Here is a 16,689-nt window from a genome sequence, read left to right on the forward strand (position 1 = left end):
CTCTTGGCTTTGACAAATCACAACTTCTCTTCTCCCCACCAGCAGGTATCTGGGAACCTGCTCATTGCAGCAGCCATACCCACTCCTGGGCCAGGCGTGGCACACCAGCCCCCTCCCCAACCCAGGAACCTGTGAGCCTTAGCTGTGTCCTTCCTGCCAGAGCCCAGAAGCTCCTGGACAGAGTAGGGCCACCCTTCAGCCCTGTGTGAGCAGAGGGCCATGGGGCATGGAGATGGCTGTGGCTAGAGAGTTGGCAGACCAACAAGGTCTAGCCAGGCTGACCCCTGTGTCCCGCCCTTCAAACCCAAGAAGAATGGAAACTCCATGCTCATGGAGGGTTTATATTACTTTCCTCTGACTGCTATGACAAATGGCCACAAACTTAGTGGCTTAAAGCAACACAGATTTGTCATCTTACAGTTCTGAAGTTCTCACCAGGCCAAGATGAAGGGCAGGGCTGTTTTCTTTCTAAAGCTGCAGGGGACAATTTTTCCTGGCCTTTTCCCAGCTCCAAGACCACCTCAGACCATGGCTCAGGGTCCCTTCCATCCTCAAAGCCATCATCCTGACACTCAGACCTCTCCCCTGGCTCCTCTGCTTTGTGATCACACTGGCCGTACCTAGATGAGCTTGAAGGCGCCTCCCCATCTCTGGCCAGGTGACGGGCAACTTTAATTCCACCTGCGACCTCAGCTCCCCCAGCCATGTACATAACACACACAGTGACTTCAGGGATGGAGACGTCGGCCTGCCTGGGGGGTCACCATCCTACCTACCACAAGGTTCCTGTTCACTGCTGCATCCCCAGTGCCTGGCACATAATAAACTCTAAATAAAGACACATGGAATGCTTGAGTGATTTAATGGCTTGATTCTATCACTGAGGTAATATTTAACATCATGACTGAGTATTCCCATGCTTACTCAGCACAAGCACTGGTCAAAGCGCTTGGTGTGTATTAACTCATTTAATCCCAGACACTTTTTGTTATTATCTGTTGTGTTCTATAACCAAGGAGATCAGGGCATGCCCTAATTACTCAGTCAGTGGCAAAGCTGGGATTTGATCTCAGGTTTATTGAGCGTACTAGACGCCCAGCCCCCGGTGGGGCACTTGACATTTCTGATCTCATTTCATTCTCACCAGAGACCATGAAGGAAGTCAATTACAAACCCTGGACTGAACAGGCACATCGTTCAGTTGGAGGTTCAGCTGGAGGATTCCAGGGATGCTGTGGCTCAGTGGGGAAAGACATTGAGTATGCTTCCCTGAGTCTCCTTGGCTGCAGCTCTGCTGGGGAGTGCTGCCTGGGGAGGCGGCACCGTCCCCTCTCACTTGCATCCTAATCTTTGCAGTCAAAGCCAAGAGCAGTGAGACTCACTTGTGCCTGCCAACACAGTGGGGCATAGCATTTTCTGTTCCTGCCAGCACATTTTTCTAGGTCAATGTCAGATCAGGGAAATCCAATACTGCATGTCCTAACGTTTTATTTGAAAACAGAGAAGTTGCTTTCCAAAATAAATCGTGTTTACAAGCAAAGTCTGGAGAAGGCTGCATCAGAAATGGACGCAGGACAGGACACTTTCTGGCTTGATTTCTGCGAACCCAAAGCCAACCCCAGCTCCAGGCCTCGGAAGGGCGGCTGCAGGGAGAACACATACATGCGCGCATGTGTCCTGATGTGTGCCCGTAATGCAGGTGCATTTGCATGGGAGTTGTGTGAGCATCCGTAAAGGTCTCCGGAGCTGGTTGGCATGAGTATGTAAGTTGGACAGATTATATATGTGTACTTTTATGTGTTTATTTGCACAGATGTGCACATAAGTGTGAATGGAACTTGACACCCAGCCCTGTTTCATGGATGTTCAGTCCTTTCCATAGACGCCCCCTCCTTTCCTCCTGCGCCCTCGGTTGCAATCCTCATTAACCAATTGAGGGGCTGGGGCTCAGATGTTGATAAATTATGACATGCATGCCCTTTGCCCATTTCCTCTCTGCGCCCAGCCCCAGCACCTCCCAATTCCATGTGGACTCTTACACAGGACAATTAAGTCAGTTTCCGGTTAGTGTGTTCAGACCAGCAATTCGGGCTCAAGGTGTTAGCTGCTCTCTGGGTGGTGTTGTGTGTGGCCCTGGAAGCCCCTGGTGCTGTTGTCACTGCCAGAGATTCCCCCAGGAGCCTTCCTGCGTGTGCTGTCAGCACCATCTTCTGCTTCTTTCCCAGCAACAGTTCCCATCTGCCTGAAGACCACCCACCTCATCCAACTCCAGCAACACAGCCTGGCTTCTTAGGCCTGAGAGCTTTCCTTAAACACATTTCCCTTTCAGTTTCTCCCCTCCTTGAGAACTCAGCTGCTCTTCCCTTCACTGTGCATTATTAGCTCAGTCCTCCCTCCCAACCCAGGAACATGCCGTTCCCCCGCCCAACACTGTTCCCCACTGCTACTTTCCCCCATTATCTCTGCTGATCCAAACCCTCTACTGCCTTCATGACCAGTTCTGCTCTCACCTCCTCCTCTGTGAGGCCTGCTCAGATGAATCCCTTTAGGAACAAAGTGCTCCCCCAGGGACCAGAAGCACTGGATGCCCGGATGCCCCTTGCACTGCCTAGGAGTGGCTTCTGGCTGCACTTATCTCACCTTCCCACCTCCATTGCAGTCTCCACCAGGCTCAAATCAAAGCTTCTGCTCCCTTGGCGTGAGCTGCAGAACCTGGCGCAGGTGTGGATAGAGATAGACTGGTAACAAGAACTTGAGCACATGCAGGATGACAAGCCAGGTGGGGGTAGGACCATAAGACCAGACTACCCACTGCATTTAGAAACGCATCTGCCCTGCCACACTAAATAATAACCACGGGAGCTGGTATCCTCCTCAGTTCAAAGATGAGGAATGGAGTTGGAACAAGTTTAAATGACTTCTTCAAGGCCACAATGATAGGGCAAAGTCAAGGCTTAATCCTAAGGTCCAATTTCACTTCCAGCCTTGCGATAACTACCCATGGAAGGTAGTGTGCTTAGAGGGTCAAAAACTCTCTGAAATTCCAAAGCATATCCTCTCCAGAAGAGATCTGAGTAAGCTCTAGATTCCTGCTGTCCAGTAGAGCTTTCAGTGACAGAAATGTGTCTGATATGGTAGCCACTAGCCACCTGTGGTCATTGAATGCGTGAAATGTGACTAATGGAAATAAGGAACTGGATTTTAAATTTAATTTTATTAATTAATTTAAATTCAAATTGTTGAAGGCAGCTAGTGGCCACCGTATCCGACAGGGCTTCCCAACCTTGTTTATGTTAAGCCAACATGACAAATAATAGTAATTGCATAATATGGAGGCTGCTTGCTGCCAGAGGCAACTGGCTCAAGGGTCCTGTCTTCCTGTCTTCACGCAGCCTCCCCAAGAGGAAGAGGATTCAAAGTCTCAAAAGACTTGTAACCCATCTGGGCATGCCAGCTCTTAACTATGGCCAGGTTTCCTGGTTGGCTTCCAGCCTTTGAGCCTAGAACACCAAGGTCAAGGTGATCATGAGAATCCAGCATGGGAAGTGCACAGGCAGCTTCTGCACGTATCCTTTCCCAACTCCCCACAAAGTCAGTGTCTGGTCCTGGGCAGATCCGAAGGCTGACCAAGGCTGAAGGCTGCTAGTCACAAAGCAGCCTTCCTGACCTTCACCTCCAAGGAGCCTGCTGCCTGGCCACTGTTGGAGAGCAGGATGCTCATCACAGCAGGAAGCAGGAGAACAAATGGAAGATCAAGACCCATCTGGCTCTGCCATACCCACCCTGCCCTGGGCCTCCACCTGGAGCCCCCTCCACCCAGGGCATTGATCTGACTGCACCAGGGACACCGTTCTCGTTGGCAGCACTTTGGCGCCACCTCCTGGTCACCTTGCAGAGCTCTGGTGAGTTCAAATCAGCCAGGAAACCTTGAGGACCTACCACTCACTGCTCACTGCCTAGAGGGGCTGCCAAGCCCCCTGCCCCAGCCCAGCTGGGGTGCAGAGCAGGGTCAACTCCCTTCTCTACAAGGAAAAGGCACTTTTCCAGGAATTCTGAGGAAGGGCAAGGGGAGGCAGCCCAAGCACTGGGTGAGTCTGGATGGGAACGTTCCTGATTCCAGGTCCTCTAGCCCCCACCCCTCATTGCTCACCTGCAGACTATGCTAGGCTCTGCATTTACAGAGAGAAGCCAGACATGTTTCTTGGTAGGGGCTGTTACAGAGGTGGTCGTGGGAGCAGAAGAAGGATGTAACCTTCAGGCTGATCTCTGAGGGCAGGGAGGGTGGGCTGTGTTGGGGAGAAGGTATTTACCATGTGTTCGGAGGATAGCCCTCCCTGCAGGCAGAGCCCTGGAGGTGATCAGAAGGATGGTCCGCTGCCCAGTGAAGTGGCTCACAGTGGCCAGAAAGTGGAGGATGGGGTGGGGGGGAGTGAATCAGCTCAGAAATGCAGAGACTATCTTACCAGGGTCTTGCTTTATGCAGCAGACTCCCAAGGTCAAGTCTACAGGGATTCTGAGTTCCTGGCTGCCTGTATGGAGAAGGCATGGGTTACATGGTCTGGTGGGGCACAGGGAGAAGAGAGACCAGGATGGGAAATGAGAGAGTTGCTTTGTGATCTGGCAATGTTCCTTCCATTTGGGCCTCAGTTTCCCCATTGGTTAAGTGGTGGAGTGATGGTCTCCATCAATTCTGATTTGACCAGTTTGGGGCCTCATGAACAAGAAGATGTGGAGGCATTTGGCAAATGTTTCCCCGCCCAGAGGTATGTGGTAAAGACTGTCTCACCAGGCTCCAGTGACAAGCACATGTTAAATGGGTTTCTTCTGCTGACAGAGTCTGGGGTTTTCAGTGGTGCAGGGCCCCATAGAGGGTTAGACGTGTGGCTAGACCGGAGGCTTATTGGGGGGTGGGGCAGACTCTGAATCAGACTTCAGCCCCACACCATTTCTCTACAGCACAAAGGAATGCCGTGTGCCAACAGCACTATTTATGCACAGTGAAATCTGAATATCCTACAATTTTCATGTGTCAAGAAATATTATTCTTTTGATTTTTTTAACGATTTTAAAATGTGAAAAATATTCTTAGCTCATAGATTGTGCAGATATTGAGCACTTAGCTATCGAGCACTTGAAATGTAGGAAGTCCAAATAAAAATGTGTCATAAGTATAAAATAAACACGGAATATCAAAGAAAAAAAAATATATATATATAAAGAAGAACACTGGGTAAAATATCTAATTACTGAATTTTATTTTAATTATATGTTAACATGCCAAGATATTGGATATATTGGGTGAAATAAAATATATTGTTAAAATTAATTTCATCTTTCTTCTTTGAAAGTGGACACTAGAAAATTAAAAATCATGTGAGTGACTCATATCCACAGCACACATGATTTTTTTAATATTTATTTTTTAGTTGCAGTTGGACACAACAGCTTTATTATATTTTTATGTGGTGCTGAGGATCGAAACCAGGGCTTCGCACGTGCTAGGTAAGCGCTCTACCACTGAGCCACAACCCCAGCCTCCGGCTGCCACATGATCTTGGTACTGGACACACCTGCACAGGGTGGGGTGGGGGGGCTGTGAGTTCAACAGTGTCAAACCAACAGAGTAGGACAGAGTAGGGGAGGGGACAGACACAGAAGCCTCTGAGGATTTCTGGGTGCCAAGCTCAATGCTTAGTCTCTGACATCTTACCTTCCGCGTGAACCTGTGTGGGTGGGAGAAGACCCGACAGCTCTCAGCAGGAAGGTTTACGGTGCGCCCTCAGGTTAGAGTAAGGGGGGGGGGTCTTCTCTTCCTTGCATGTACCCTGGTAGAGACCTGCCATCGTAGGGCCCTCTCTCTGAGGACTTCCTGGTTCACCACCTTTCTAACCTGGCCTCAGCACGTGTCTGCTGTCAAGTTTGTCCAGTCTCCTCCTTGGCTTTGCACTCTCCTTCCCCATCCAGACACGGTCCCAAGAGCACAGCCCTCTAGGAACCCTCCCTTAGCTCCGAGCCCGCTGGGCGTGCTCTGGAACGTGATCTCAGAAACCACAAGGTGGCGCTGTTCCCATAGCCCTCCACCCTCCCCAACCCACCCTGACCCCACTCCCAGACACATTTAATCTGCTGCCAAACAAAAATATTCCAGCCTTAGGAAGAAGAGGTTTTCCCCCTGGACTGGTTGGTGAATTTTTTTTCTTAGCCTTCAGTGGCCAAAGGTTGTTCAGACTCAGGGATTCTGCTATGAAAAATGGGCATCTGAGTGCACACAGTCAAGCAGGCTGCAGACTCTGCCAACCCCCCTTCAAAGGAATTCTGCACCTAGAGGCCCTGTGCCTGCAGGACACACACAGGCAAAGAGCACACACACGGAGCACATGCACACGGGTGCTCGGTGTGTCAACACAAAGAACAGAGCAAGATGGCCTGACAGGTTATTCCCAGTGTCTGGCTTTTGATTTTGTTTTAGTTGCAGTGTATATATACTTTTTAAATTAATCTAATGAAGGGGGTAAATATTACAGCTGCTCTGCTTGTAGAGGTGGGGTGGAAAGAATCTCTTCCCCAGGCAGTTTTCTGGAGTGTGATTTGAAAATCACTGACCTAGTCCTTTGGCTTGCTTCATAGGAGAATAAAGTGAGACTTAGAGACAAGGGATGACTTGTCTACAGTCACATCCTGCTCTGAAAATTTTGATTTTTAAAAGTCCCAAAAAAGCAGGTGCTCCCCAAAACAGTTTCTATTTCTATTTTTTGTGACATGTGCAGATTCTCTTTAGATTATAGTGATTGATTGATTGATTACAGGTAGAACGGCAGAACACCCGCCCTTTTACCCAGCTCCATTCACATTCACTTCATGCTCTTTTAACACCTTCTGTCACGTGACCCTCAGTGCCCCCGAGAGTTTGGGGGACAAGTCAGTACCCCATATACCTGAAGAGAAACCAAAGCCCAGAGAGAACCACACTCACATTGGAGCACACAGTGTGTGCGTCCATAAAAACAACATTAAAACAGAAGACAAGCACATGTATCTCCTGTGACAGTTTTTTGTTTTTGTTTTTATTTTTGGTACCAGGGATTGAACTCAGGGACACTTGACCACTGAGCCACATCCTCAGCCCTGTTTTGTATTTTATTTAGAGATGAAGTGGCACCCCCCTTTCTCCACAGAAAAGTCTTAACTGGGCTTCTCCAGAAATCTTCACCATGGCTGATTTTAAAACTGTCAGCAAAAGAGTCTCTGCAAAAGAGTTCAATGTAGATAAACTTCCTATTTTCGTGTCACCCTCTTTACTTGGCCACTGGACAGGAAGATATCAGCACTCCAGGTGCTGAACACCCCCTTACTAGTTTTTCACAAACATATCCAGTATAGTAGTTTGTAGAAATGTGCAAACAAGGCTCTGCCCTTGAGCTGGGCTTCACAGAAATGTCTACATTTCTAAGATAAGAGAAGTTACCAACTGGGCTCCATGGTAACAGCTGGCAGGGGGAGGAAAGAAAGAGGAGAAGAAGCTCTCCCCTTCTCAGGTGCTGTCCTTGAAGGATTAACTTGCCCAAAACAATGAAAGAAAAAGCTGCTTTTATGTGAACCTCTGCAGACTGTGAACTTCTGAGCCCCTCCCCTTACATGCTGGGAATGAAACTCTGAAACTACCTGAACTCGAGGTTCAGGGGATTAATTGATTACAGCAAAAGCTTTGCCCTCTGAATCTGGCTGCAGCCAAATAAAACTGTTTCCTGCTGTCTTTGGTGCCTTGCCTTGTCTGTCCCTACAACAGATACAGGGTCTCACTGAATTGCTTAGAGCCTCGACTTTGCCGAGGCTGGATTTGAACTCCTGATCCTCCTGTCTCAGCTTCCAGAGCCATTAGGATTACAGGCATGTACTGCTGCACCTGGATTCCTGTGACAGTTCTATCCAATGATCTGGAGTTGAGTTCTGCTACACGTTTTTTGTTCATGGAAAACATGTTTTGAAAAAAAGATAATGTACCAACAAAAAATATAAGGAAAAAAAACTTTATGAATGAGGGGGAAAAAAAGAGGACGCTGTCAGGTACCAGTGTGTAAGTGACAGAGACCAAGAGCAGAGGTGCTCCTTCCTTGCAGCCAGAACCCTGTCTTCATTTTTTCTATCTCTGGGGGAATGCTGGTCCTGGCAGGCTGCTGAACCTTCATTGAATGACAGAGATGCATAAAGAAGTACATTTGGTTTATTCCAGAGACATGTAATTGAAATTCTGCCCAAGTTAATACCATTTCCTTCACCCACACAGACATGCTTGATGGGTGGCTCCAAGGCATAGGGATTTGTTGGTCTCTCTCTCTCCTGTCTTTCTGAACAGCGACCCTGCGGGAAAAGGCAGACTTCCAACAGTGCTGGGCTCCTGCAGCAATTTTGTTTTTCAAACCTTTCATTTAGCTGATATTTTCTTTCCACCTCCTAAGGATTGCTGGGCATTAGGTCTGGAGTGTGTAATAGACCAGTCAGAGCACATTTGATGGTATCCTATTTAAAGACAGACTTAAAAGGAGAACATTTAAAAGTGTATGCTTGGAACAGGTACTAGCTGGTGGTGTAGATGGGCCAGGTAGAGGAAGCCATGGTCGGCAATTCAATGGCAGGATTTACTGCACCCCAGGGTGCTCAAGGACAAGTGCTGGGCAAGTGGGTGCTGTGGTGTGGATACGGGTTGGAGTGTCCCCCAGCGACACACTGCACTGGAAGCTTGAGCCCCAGTGTGGCAGTGTTGCCGTGCAAATCTTTTTAAAGGTGAGGTCTATTGGAAAGTACTTAGGTCATGGGGGCACCACCTTGGAAGGGACTGATGCTCATCTTCTGGTGCGAAATGCTCTAGTAGGAACAGATTGCTACAAAGTGAGACAATTTAATATGCTTAGCCCCCTCTGCACCCAGCCTGTTCCCTTTTCATTTCTCTACCATGTTGTGACACCACCAAGGAGCCCTTTTCAAGGTGCCGATGCCATGCTATTTGGACCATCCAGCCATCAGAATTGCAGGCCAAATAAACCTCTACTTTATAAAGTACCCAGCCTCAGGTATTTAGTTATTGCAACACAAAATAGACTAAAACAGCGGGGAAATGAAAACAAATAAGACCAACCAAAGATCTTGACAGATGGATGATAAAGATAAGCCCATAAGTAAGTGAAAGACAAGGTAACTTACAATTAAAAAGAAGTATTGCTAGCTTGCTCTTTCAGAGTCATCACCAGTTTGCCACCCATCTGATCTTTTACTTAAGCTTACATAATCCAACATATTCTCTTTATAGGTACCTCTTTTTCTCCCATATAGAAATGTAATCATGTTATACTCATTCTCTAGACTCTTTCCATATTAATTCACAGTGAACAGCTTCATTCATTATAAAGACTTTCTATGCCATCTATCCTTCAAACACTACCCGAGTGCCTACTCTGTACTGAACATGATGCTAAGTATCATGTAATAGGAAATAAAACACGGTCCCTGGTCTCAGGTAGCTTAAACCGTATGAATGTACCATAAGTCAATAAATCGTTTTCCTATTTCTGGGCCTGTCAGTTGAAACATTTTCTCCATTGGTTACAAAAATGATAGCTGAGATTTAATTAGTATCTATTATGAGCCAGGAACAATAAAAAGCATTTTATGGAGATTATTTCATTTAATCTTTATAAATAGCCCACTGTTATGGGCTATCATAGATGAGGAAATGGAGGGTAATGGTTTACTAATTCATTCAGGTCTTGCAGCTCCTAAAGCAGCAGAGGCAGAATTCACAGTCAAGGCATTTGGCTTCAGCATCTGGACTCTTCCAGCGGTAGCAGCAAGGCTACAATGAATATAGTTGTGTATGTGCTTTTTGACATTTATGCAAATATTTCTGAAGAATGGATTATTGGGCTGGGGATGTAGCTCAGTGGCAGAGAGCTTGCCTATCATGTGTGAGGCACTGGGTTCGATTCTCAGCACCACATAAAAATAAACAAATAAAATAAAGGCATTCTGTCTATCTATCAAAAATAAATTTTTGAGAAAAAAAAAGAATGGATTCTTGGAATTCATGTGCCAAAGTGTATGTAAATATTTTAAAAATATTTTAAGAGAAAAATGAAAAGATTTATTTTGCCATGTTGAACCATCGTTTGGGTGACTGAGTAGACCTGTGAAGTCAGAACAGCAACCACTAGCCACATGTGGCCCCTGAATACTTGAAATGTGATAAGCCCAAATTAGGATATGGTGTAAGTGTAAATCACACATTTGATTTTGAAGAGTTAGTATGAAAAAAAAGGGATTGAGGAACCAGGGGAGCCTAGACTCCAAACTGTAGACTTCATTGCAACAGAATTTCTGGGTGTTAAGGCCAGATACAAATAGTTTAAACCTTTCTAGAAAATTCTAATGTGCACCTAGGGTTGATAAATTGATCTCAACAACTATGGCCACTTCATACATATCACCAGAATTTTGAAGGAAACCTCCTTAACTATGCTAGTCAGCTTGCATCTCTGTGACCAAAAGAGCAAACAAGAACAACTTAGAGGATGGAGAGTGTGTTTGGGCTCCAGAAGTGTAGTCCATGGTGGGCAGAGTCTATGGCTCTGGGCCCAAGGTGAGGCAGAACATCATGGTGGAAGGGTGTGATGGAGGAGGCTGCTCCATTCCTGGCAGCTGGAAATCAAAGAGGGAGAGGGAGGGAGGGGCCAAGGGGAAGATGAACCCATCCCCCACAGCCCAGTCCACTCCCTGAGCTCCAGACAGCACCGGAAGCAGCGAAGGACTGCACTTGCCAACTCAGTGGCAGGCTTTGAGCTTCCACAAGTAGCGGACTGCACACTACAGAGCAATAAAATCAGGAAAGCTGTTAAAGAGGCTTTATTTACACTTTGAATGAGACAGTGGAAAGATAATTGCCTATACCTAAGACTATTATTTGATTTGGGGGAAGGGATTGGGAGTTACTATAGAAAAAAAAATGATGCACGACCCTTTTTAAACAACAGAAAGGCAGACCTTATTCTGGAGAACTTTTGCAATAGGTGCAGGGACATTGTAACAGGATCTCACAGTGGGGGACAGAAAGTGGACATGACTTTAAAATGGGCATGGTCCAGTGGGATTTAGAGCCAAGGAACAGAATACAGGTTATGAATGGAAAATTACTACCAGGAAACCTCAAGAGTAAGGGGATTCTGGCTAAAATGACCTACAGATCTCTTGCTGAAGGCACATCAATGTGACCGGACATCACCCAGGATGCTGGAGAACATCTCACTCACTTCTCCCACCCAAGTCACCTCTTGGCAGCCCATCTGGGAATGCCTTATCCCATGACTACAGAGGAGGGAACATTGTGGGGAGGAGGGATGTGTGACAGAGCCAGACTGCAGAAGGCAGTTTGTTTTGCCTGAGCTCTGACATGGAGTGATGGAGCACAGAACCAAATTTATTCATGTCTTCCACATTTACAGGGCGCACCGTGTGCCAGCCTTTCTGCTCAGCACCAGCATCACAGAGATTAATTAGTGCACTGGACATCCAAGGGCTCCGACAAAGAGACGGTCCTGAAACACCCAGGGGAGGGCGATACCCATTAAGTCCTGGGTGCCACACGGCACATCAAGAGCTCCCAGACCTTGGCTAGAGGCCAGGGAGGCTGAAGGAAGGCATCAGAAAAAGAAAAGAAAGTGCTTTCTGAGAGCTTTGGAGTACTGTCATGGGAAGAATGGAAACTCCCCTGCCCTTCCCAGCTCCTTTGAAATAGCTTGGTCCTGGGCCCTGGTAATCTATACCCAGCTCTGCCTCTCAAAGCTGATATTTGGAAGGCTTCAGATCTACCTGCCTGTCTCTACCCCCTGGCCCATCCCAGCTTGCTTGGCACTTTTTTTCCCCCTTAGTTAAGCAGAGCGAGGAAAGAAATCTCCAAAAGTTTTCTCTTTGTTAGCTAGGACTTTTAAAAAAAATTTTTATTGGTGCATCATAATTATGCATAATAGTGGGATTCATTGTGATCTATTTGTACACGCACACAGCATACCTTGGTCTATTTCATCCCCCCCACCCTTGGCCTTCACTCCTCCCCCTCCCATCCTTCTCTACTGTGCTGGTCTGGCTTCTCCTCTCATGAGATCACTCTTTTCTCCTTTTTCCTCTCCAGCTTCTGCATATGAGCGAAAACATATGACCCTTGACTTTCTGAGTCTGGCTTATCTCACTTAACACTGGAGAACACTCCAGTTCCATCCATTTTCCTGCAAATGACGTAATTTCATTTTTCTTTATAGCTGTAGCCAGGACTGTTCAACTGTAAATGGCACAACTTATTTGAAGCTAGTTTAAGCAAAAGGAGACTTATAAGGGTCAGGAGTGCCTCACAGACTCCAAAGAGGCAGACAGGCAGGTGGACCTCAGAAGACTCGGAACCAGGCACAGGGGCACCGTCTCTGGGTGTGGCTCTACTTCCCTCCACTGAAGGGATTTAGCTTTGACTTTCTCTGGGCGCCTCAGGATTTCATGGCCACATGCAGGAGGCCCCTGGATTTCAGAAAGATAATGAACTTAGCCTTGTTGGGTTTGGTGCTTCACTGAGCCCCTGAGCAATGACAGAGAGGAGGGTCACAGAGTGCAACCATGGCTTCCAGGGTTGCTCTGCTCAAGTTGCCCAGGCTCACCTTAAACTCATGATCCTCCTGCCTCAGCCTCCTGAGAAGTTGGAATTACAGGCATGTGCACCAAGTCTGGCTTCCTTCTATTCTTTAATAGCTTTTCTGAGCTATAACTCACATATCATTCAATGTATCTATTTAAAGTATGCAGCTCAGCAATTTCTGTGTGTGCAATGTGGAACTAACTGTACAACCACCACTACAATCAATTTTAGAATATTTTCATCATCCCCCAAAGAAATCACATATGCATTAGCAGTCACACCTCGTTTCCCTCCAAATATCTGCTCTTAGCAATAGACAATGACACCTCTACTTTCTGCTCTCTGGATTTGCCCAGTCTGGACATTTTGTATAAATCAAATTGTATAAGAAGGGATTCTTTCTTATGGGCTTCTTTTCATTTGCATAATGTTTTGCTTAGCAATAATGTGTTGCCCAGTATAATGTTTACTTATATTGTGGTATATATCAAGACCCATTTCCTTGTATCATACCGTGATGTCCCGTTGTATCGACATACCAGAGTTAGTTTATCCATTCAGCCATTGGCAGACATTTGACTCTTGGGAGCCAAGCTACAATGAAAATTCATCTCCAAAGTCTTGTGGAGACATTTTCATTTCTCTCTAATGGATACCTAGGAATGCAATTGCTGGTTCATATGGTAACTCAATATTTAATCATTTGAAGAACTGCTAGATTTTCCCCAAGCATCTGTGCGGTTTCACATTTACACCAGCAGGGCCTGAGGATTTCATTTTTCTGCATTTTCACCATTGCTTCACCTGTGAACTAAAGGAGTCCACTAAGCCCTAGTGATGGGACCCACCTGTACCTGTAGTGAGCCGGGGCAGATTGGCAGCTGGTAGAGTTGCACACGAGACTGGGAAGGGCCGGGTCCTAGAAGCACGGTCCTCTGAGGCACTGCCCAGCCTGGAAGGATCTGGCCTTTATTGCATATCTACTGTGTGCCACAGCCCCCAGGCCGAACACACTCCTGGTCTCATTTAATGTCACCACAGACCAAGGCATGGCACTGTGATCTTCCTCGGGGGTAACCCAGATAGACTGAGACTCTGATGGTTTTATCTGTTCCAGTTTCTCTCGGTCCTTCTTTTCTTCTCCCTCCCCTCCTTTTTTTCTTTTATCTCTCCCTTAGGAGGCTTTTCAGACATTTCCAATCTGCCGCCCGTGCAATTTTAATGGCACCAATACACTATTGGACGCTGTCGTACATGTGTGCTTTCAACATAAAGAGCAAGATATGAAACAGAGAATTCTTGCCCCCGCAGGAGCGACACTGCCCTGATGAGAAGGCCTGTCCTGCTGCTCAGCAGACTCTGAGTAGTAAATAAGGTGCCCTCCAGGACCTCGCAGACCAGGGTGGGTGATGAAATAAATCAAGTTACAAACCAAAGGAAAAAATGCTAAGCACCAAGACACAAAAAGAGGAGCAGCCATTTCATTTGAAGCAAGAGCAGAACATGGAGGCAGGTAGCAGGAGGGAGGCAGAGGCTAACTTCTTCCTAATCCTTTCAGATGACTCCTGGGAAACTGATTTAGCAGCAGGAAGTGCCAGTGGCCAGGAAGCTGTGGGCATACCCTGAGCCCACCTGCAGCTTTCTCAGAATTTTTTTTTTTTTTTTTTGTACTGGGGGATGAACCCCAGGAGCACTCTGCCACTGAGCCACATCTCCAGCCCTTTTTATTTATTTTTTTTTATTTTGAGACAGGATCTGGCTAAGTAGTCCAGGCTGGCCTCTTGACAGTCACCTCCTTGGACTTCAAGAGTATTGCCAGCTGGGCAGCAATGAAGGGCATGCCCTTAAACTGGAGTTGATTTTAGAGCAATATTGGCTGGTTCTCTCAGTGTCTCTTAAAAATCATTCCGGTCCACCCGTCTGCGGTGTGGCCTTACTCTAGCCTGCACTGGCAGCTCAGTGCCCAGCTGAGGTCACCGCACTCAGCTTTGGCCTGTATGACTGGGCAGTCTGTGATGCATGGCCTTATCTTTGCAAAACCTCAAGGGCTCTTACCCTATCAAAGGGAAAAAGCATGGTGGATTTGGGGAGCAGGGTTTACATGGTGTTTTTTCTCGCTTTTTTCTTTCTTAAGGATCTGGCTGCGAACAACCTGTGTGACCACAGAAAGCGTAAATTTGCTTTATGAACTTGGTCCCTGGCACTCCGCTCCTAAAAACTTCAGACTCTCCAGAGTAACAGAAGTGTCTTTTGTATGCTAATGAGGTGACTGGTGTGTGGGTGGGTGGGGGGGGCACAAGACAGTTGCAGGCCTGGTCTATAGAAAGACCAAAGGTGGCTGAGCCCAACCTGGCCTCAGAGGAGGAAGGAGGAACTGGAGATTGAGTCACTCACCAATGGTCAATGACTTAATTAATAACCTGTGTGTGGTCAAACCTCCATCAAAACCTTAAAAACAGAGTGTGGAGAACTTCCGGGTTGGTGCATTAGTCAGCTTCCTGTGTGACAAGATACATTAGATAATCAACTGTAAGGAGGAAAGAGTGATTTTGACTCACGGTTCCAGCCTGTGGTCACTGGCGGCACAGCCCGTGGTGACGCAGAGCATCATGGCAGGGAGCGTATGGTAGAGGGAAGCTGCTTACCTTGAGGTGCTTAGGAAGCAAAGAGAGAAAGGAGGGGCTGGGGTCTAATACCCCTTCAAGGGCATCCCTCCTGTCATGGTATGGAGGTGCCCCCCGCAAAGCTCCTGTTAATTCAGGAATATTTGTAGTTGAAATAATTAGATTAGGGGAGGTCTAACCTGATGAGTCCGTCCTAGTTTGAATGGGCTGACTGGGTGGTAACTACAGGAAGGTGGGGCATGGCTAGGGGAGGGGGTCACTGGAGCAGGCCCTTTGAAGGGTACATCTTTCCCGCTTTCCTTCTTCAATTACCTCCCTCCCTTTATGTGCTTCCTGACCCCGCCACAAAAACAGCAGGTTTCCTCCTCCAGGCTTCTGCTATGATGTGGTACCTCACCTTGGACCCAGAGCCACTGAGACCTCTGAAACTGTGAGCCCCAAATATGATTTTCCTCCATTAAGTTGTTCTTATTGGGTGTTTTGGTCACAGCAAAGCAAAGCTGACTAAAACATGACCAATAACTTCACTTCCTGCAAGCAGGACCCACCTCCTAAAGTTCTACCACCTCCCAACAGCGCCACAGGCTGATGAGCAAGTTTTTAGCATATGGGCCTTTGAACCAGACAAGGTGACACAAACCTGTAATCACAACTACGCAGGAGGCTGAAGCAGGAGGATTGCTAAGTTTGAGGCCAGCCTGGGCAACTTAGTGAGACTCTGTCTCAATATTAAATGAATCAGTAAAAAAGGCCTGAGGTGTAGCTCAGCAGTAAAGCACCCCTGGGCTCAGTTCTCAGTACAAAAACAAACAAACAAACAAACAAAAATAGAATATGATCCTTTGTGGGACATTTAAGATCCAAACTGTTATAATTGTCAAACAATTTGTCTGGGAAAGTGGTACACACAGAGAGGGCATGGCAGCTCCATGCCCTGAACTGGCCCTCTGCATCCCTTTGTTCCTGAGTCATATCCTCCATGGAAACCGGCAACAGCAAGGAAAGTACTTTCCTGATAATAATAAGTAAGACAAATAGGTCATAATAAGTGTTTTACTGTGAGCCACCTTGGCAAACTCATCAAACCTGGGGAGGGGGTTCATGAGCCCCTTAATTACAGCTGGTCAGTCAGAGGTCAGAAGCATAGGTGACAACTGAGGACTCTGAACAGGCATCTGCTGTGGGGGCCAGTCTTGTAAGAGGGAGCTCAGAGCCCACGGAGTCTGCACCAACTCCAGGTTTTCAGTGTCGGTGGTGTTAGATGGCAGGACACGATGCCGGGTGTCCAAGCTGGTTGCTGTTGTGAAAAACTTCGCACAGCTGTTATCAGAAGTGTCAGGAATAAACGCTGCGGAGCACTTGCCAAACCCCAGCCCTTCTTTACACACGTCATCTTAT

At 47.1% G+C, this 16,689-nt stretch overlaps 1 long non-coding RNA gene across 1 annotated transcript; it reads left to right on the forward strand.

Moving 5' to 3' along the window:
- Positions 1 to 1,463: 1,463 nt before the first annotated feature.
- Positions 1,464 to 4,034, forward strand: LOC144376772 (uncharacterized). The gene is made up of 2 exons (XR_013437211.1): positions 1,464 to 1,763; positions 3,393 to 4,034. It is a non-coding gene; the product is annotated as an uncharacterized LOC144376772 (long non-coding RNA).
- Positions 4,035 to 16,689: the final 12,655 nt, after the last annotated feature.

Source organism: Ictidomys tridecemlineatus, chromosome 4 (assembly GCF_052094955.1).
Source record: "Ictidomys tridecemlineatus isolate mIctTri1 chromosome 4, mIctTri1.hap1, whole genome shotgun sequence".
Lineage (NCBI taxonomy): Eukaryota > Metazoa > Chordata > Mammalia > Rodentia > Sciuridae > Ictidomys > Ictidomys tridecemlineatus.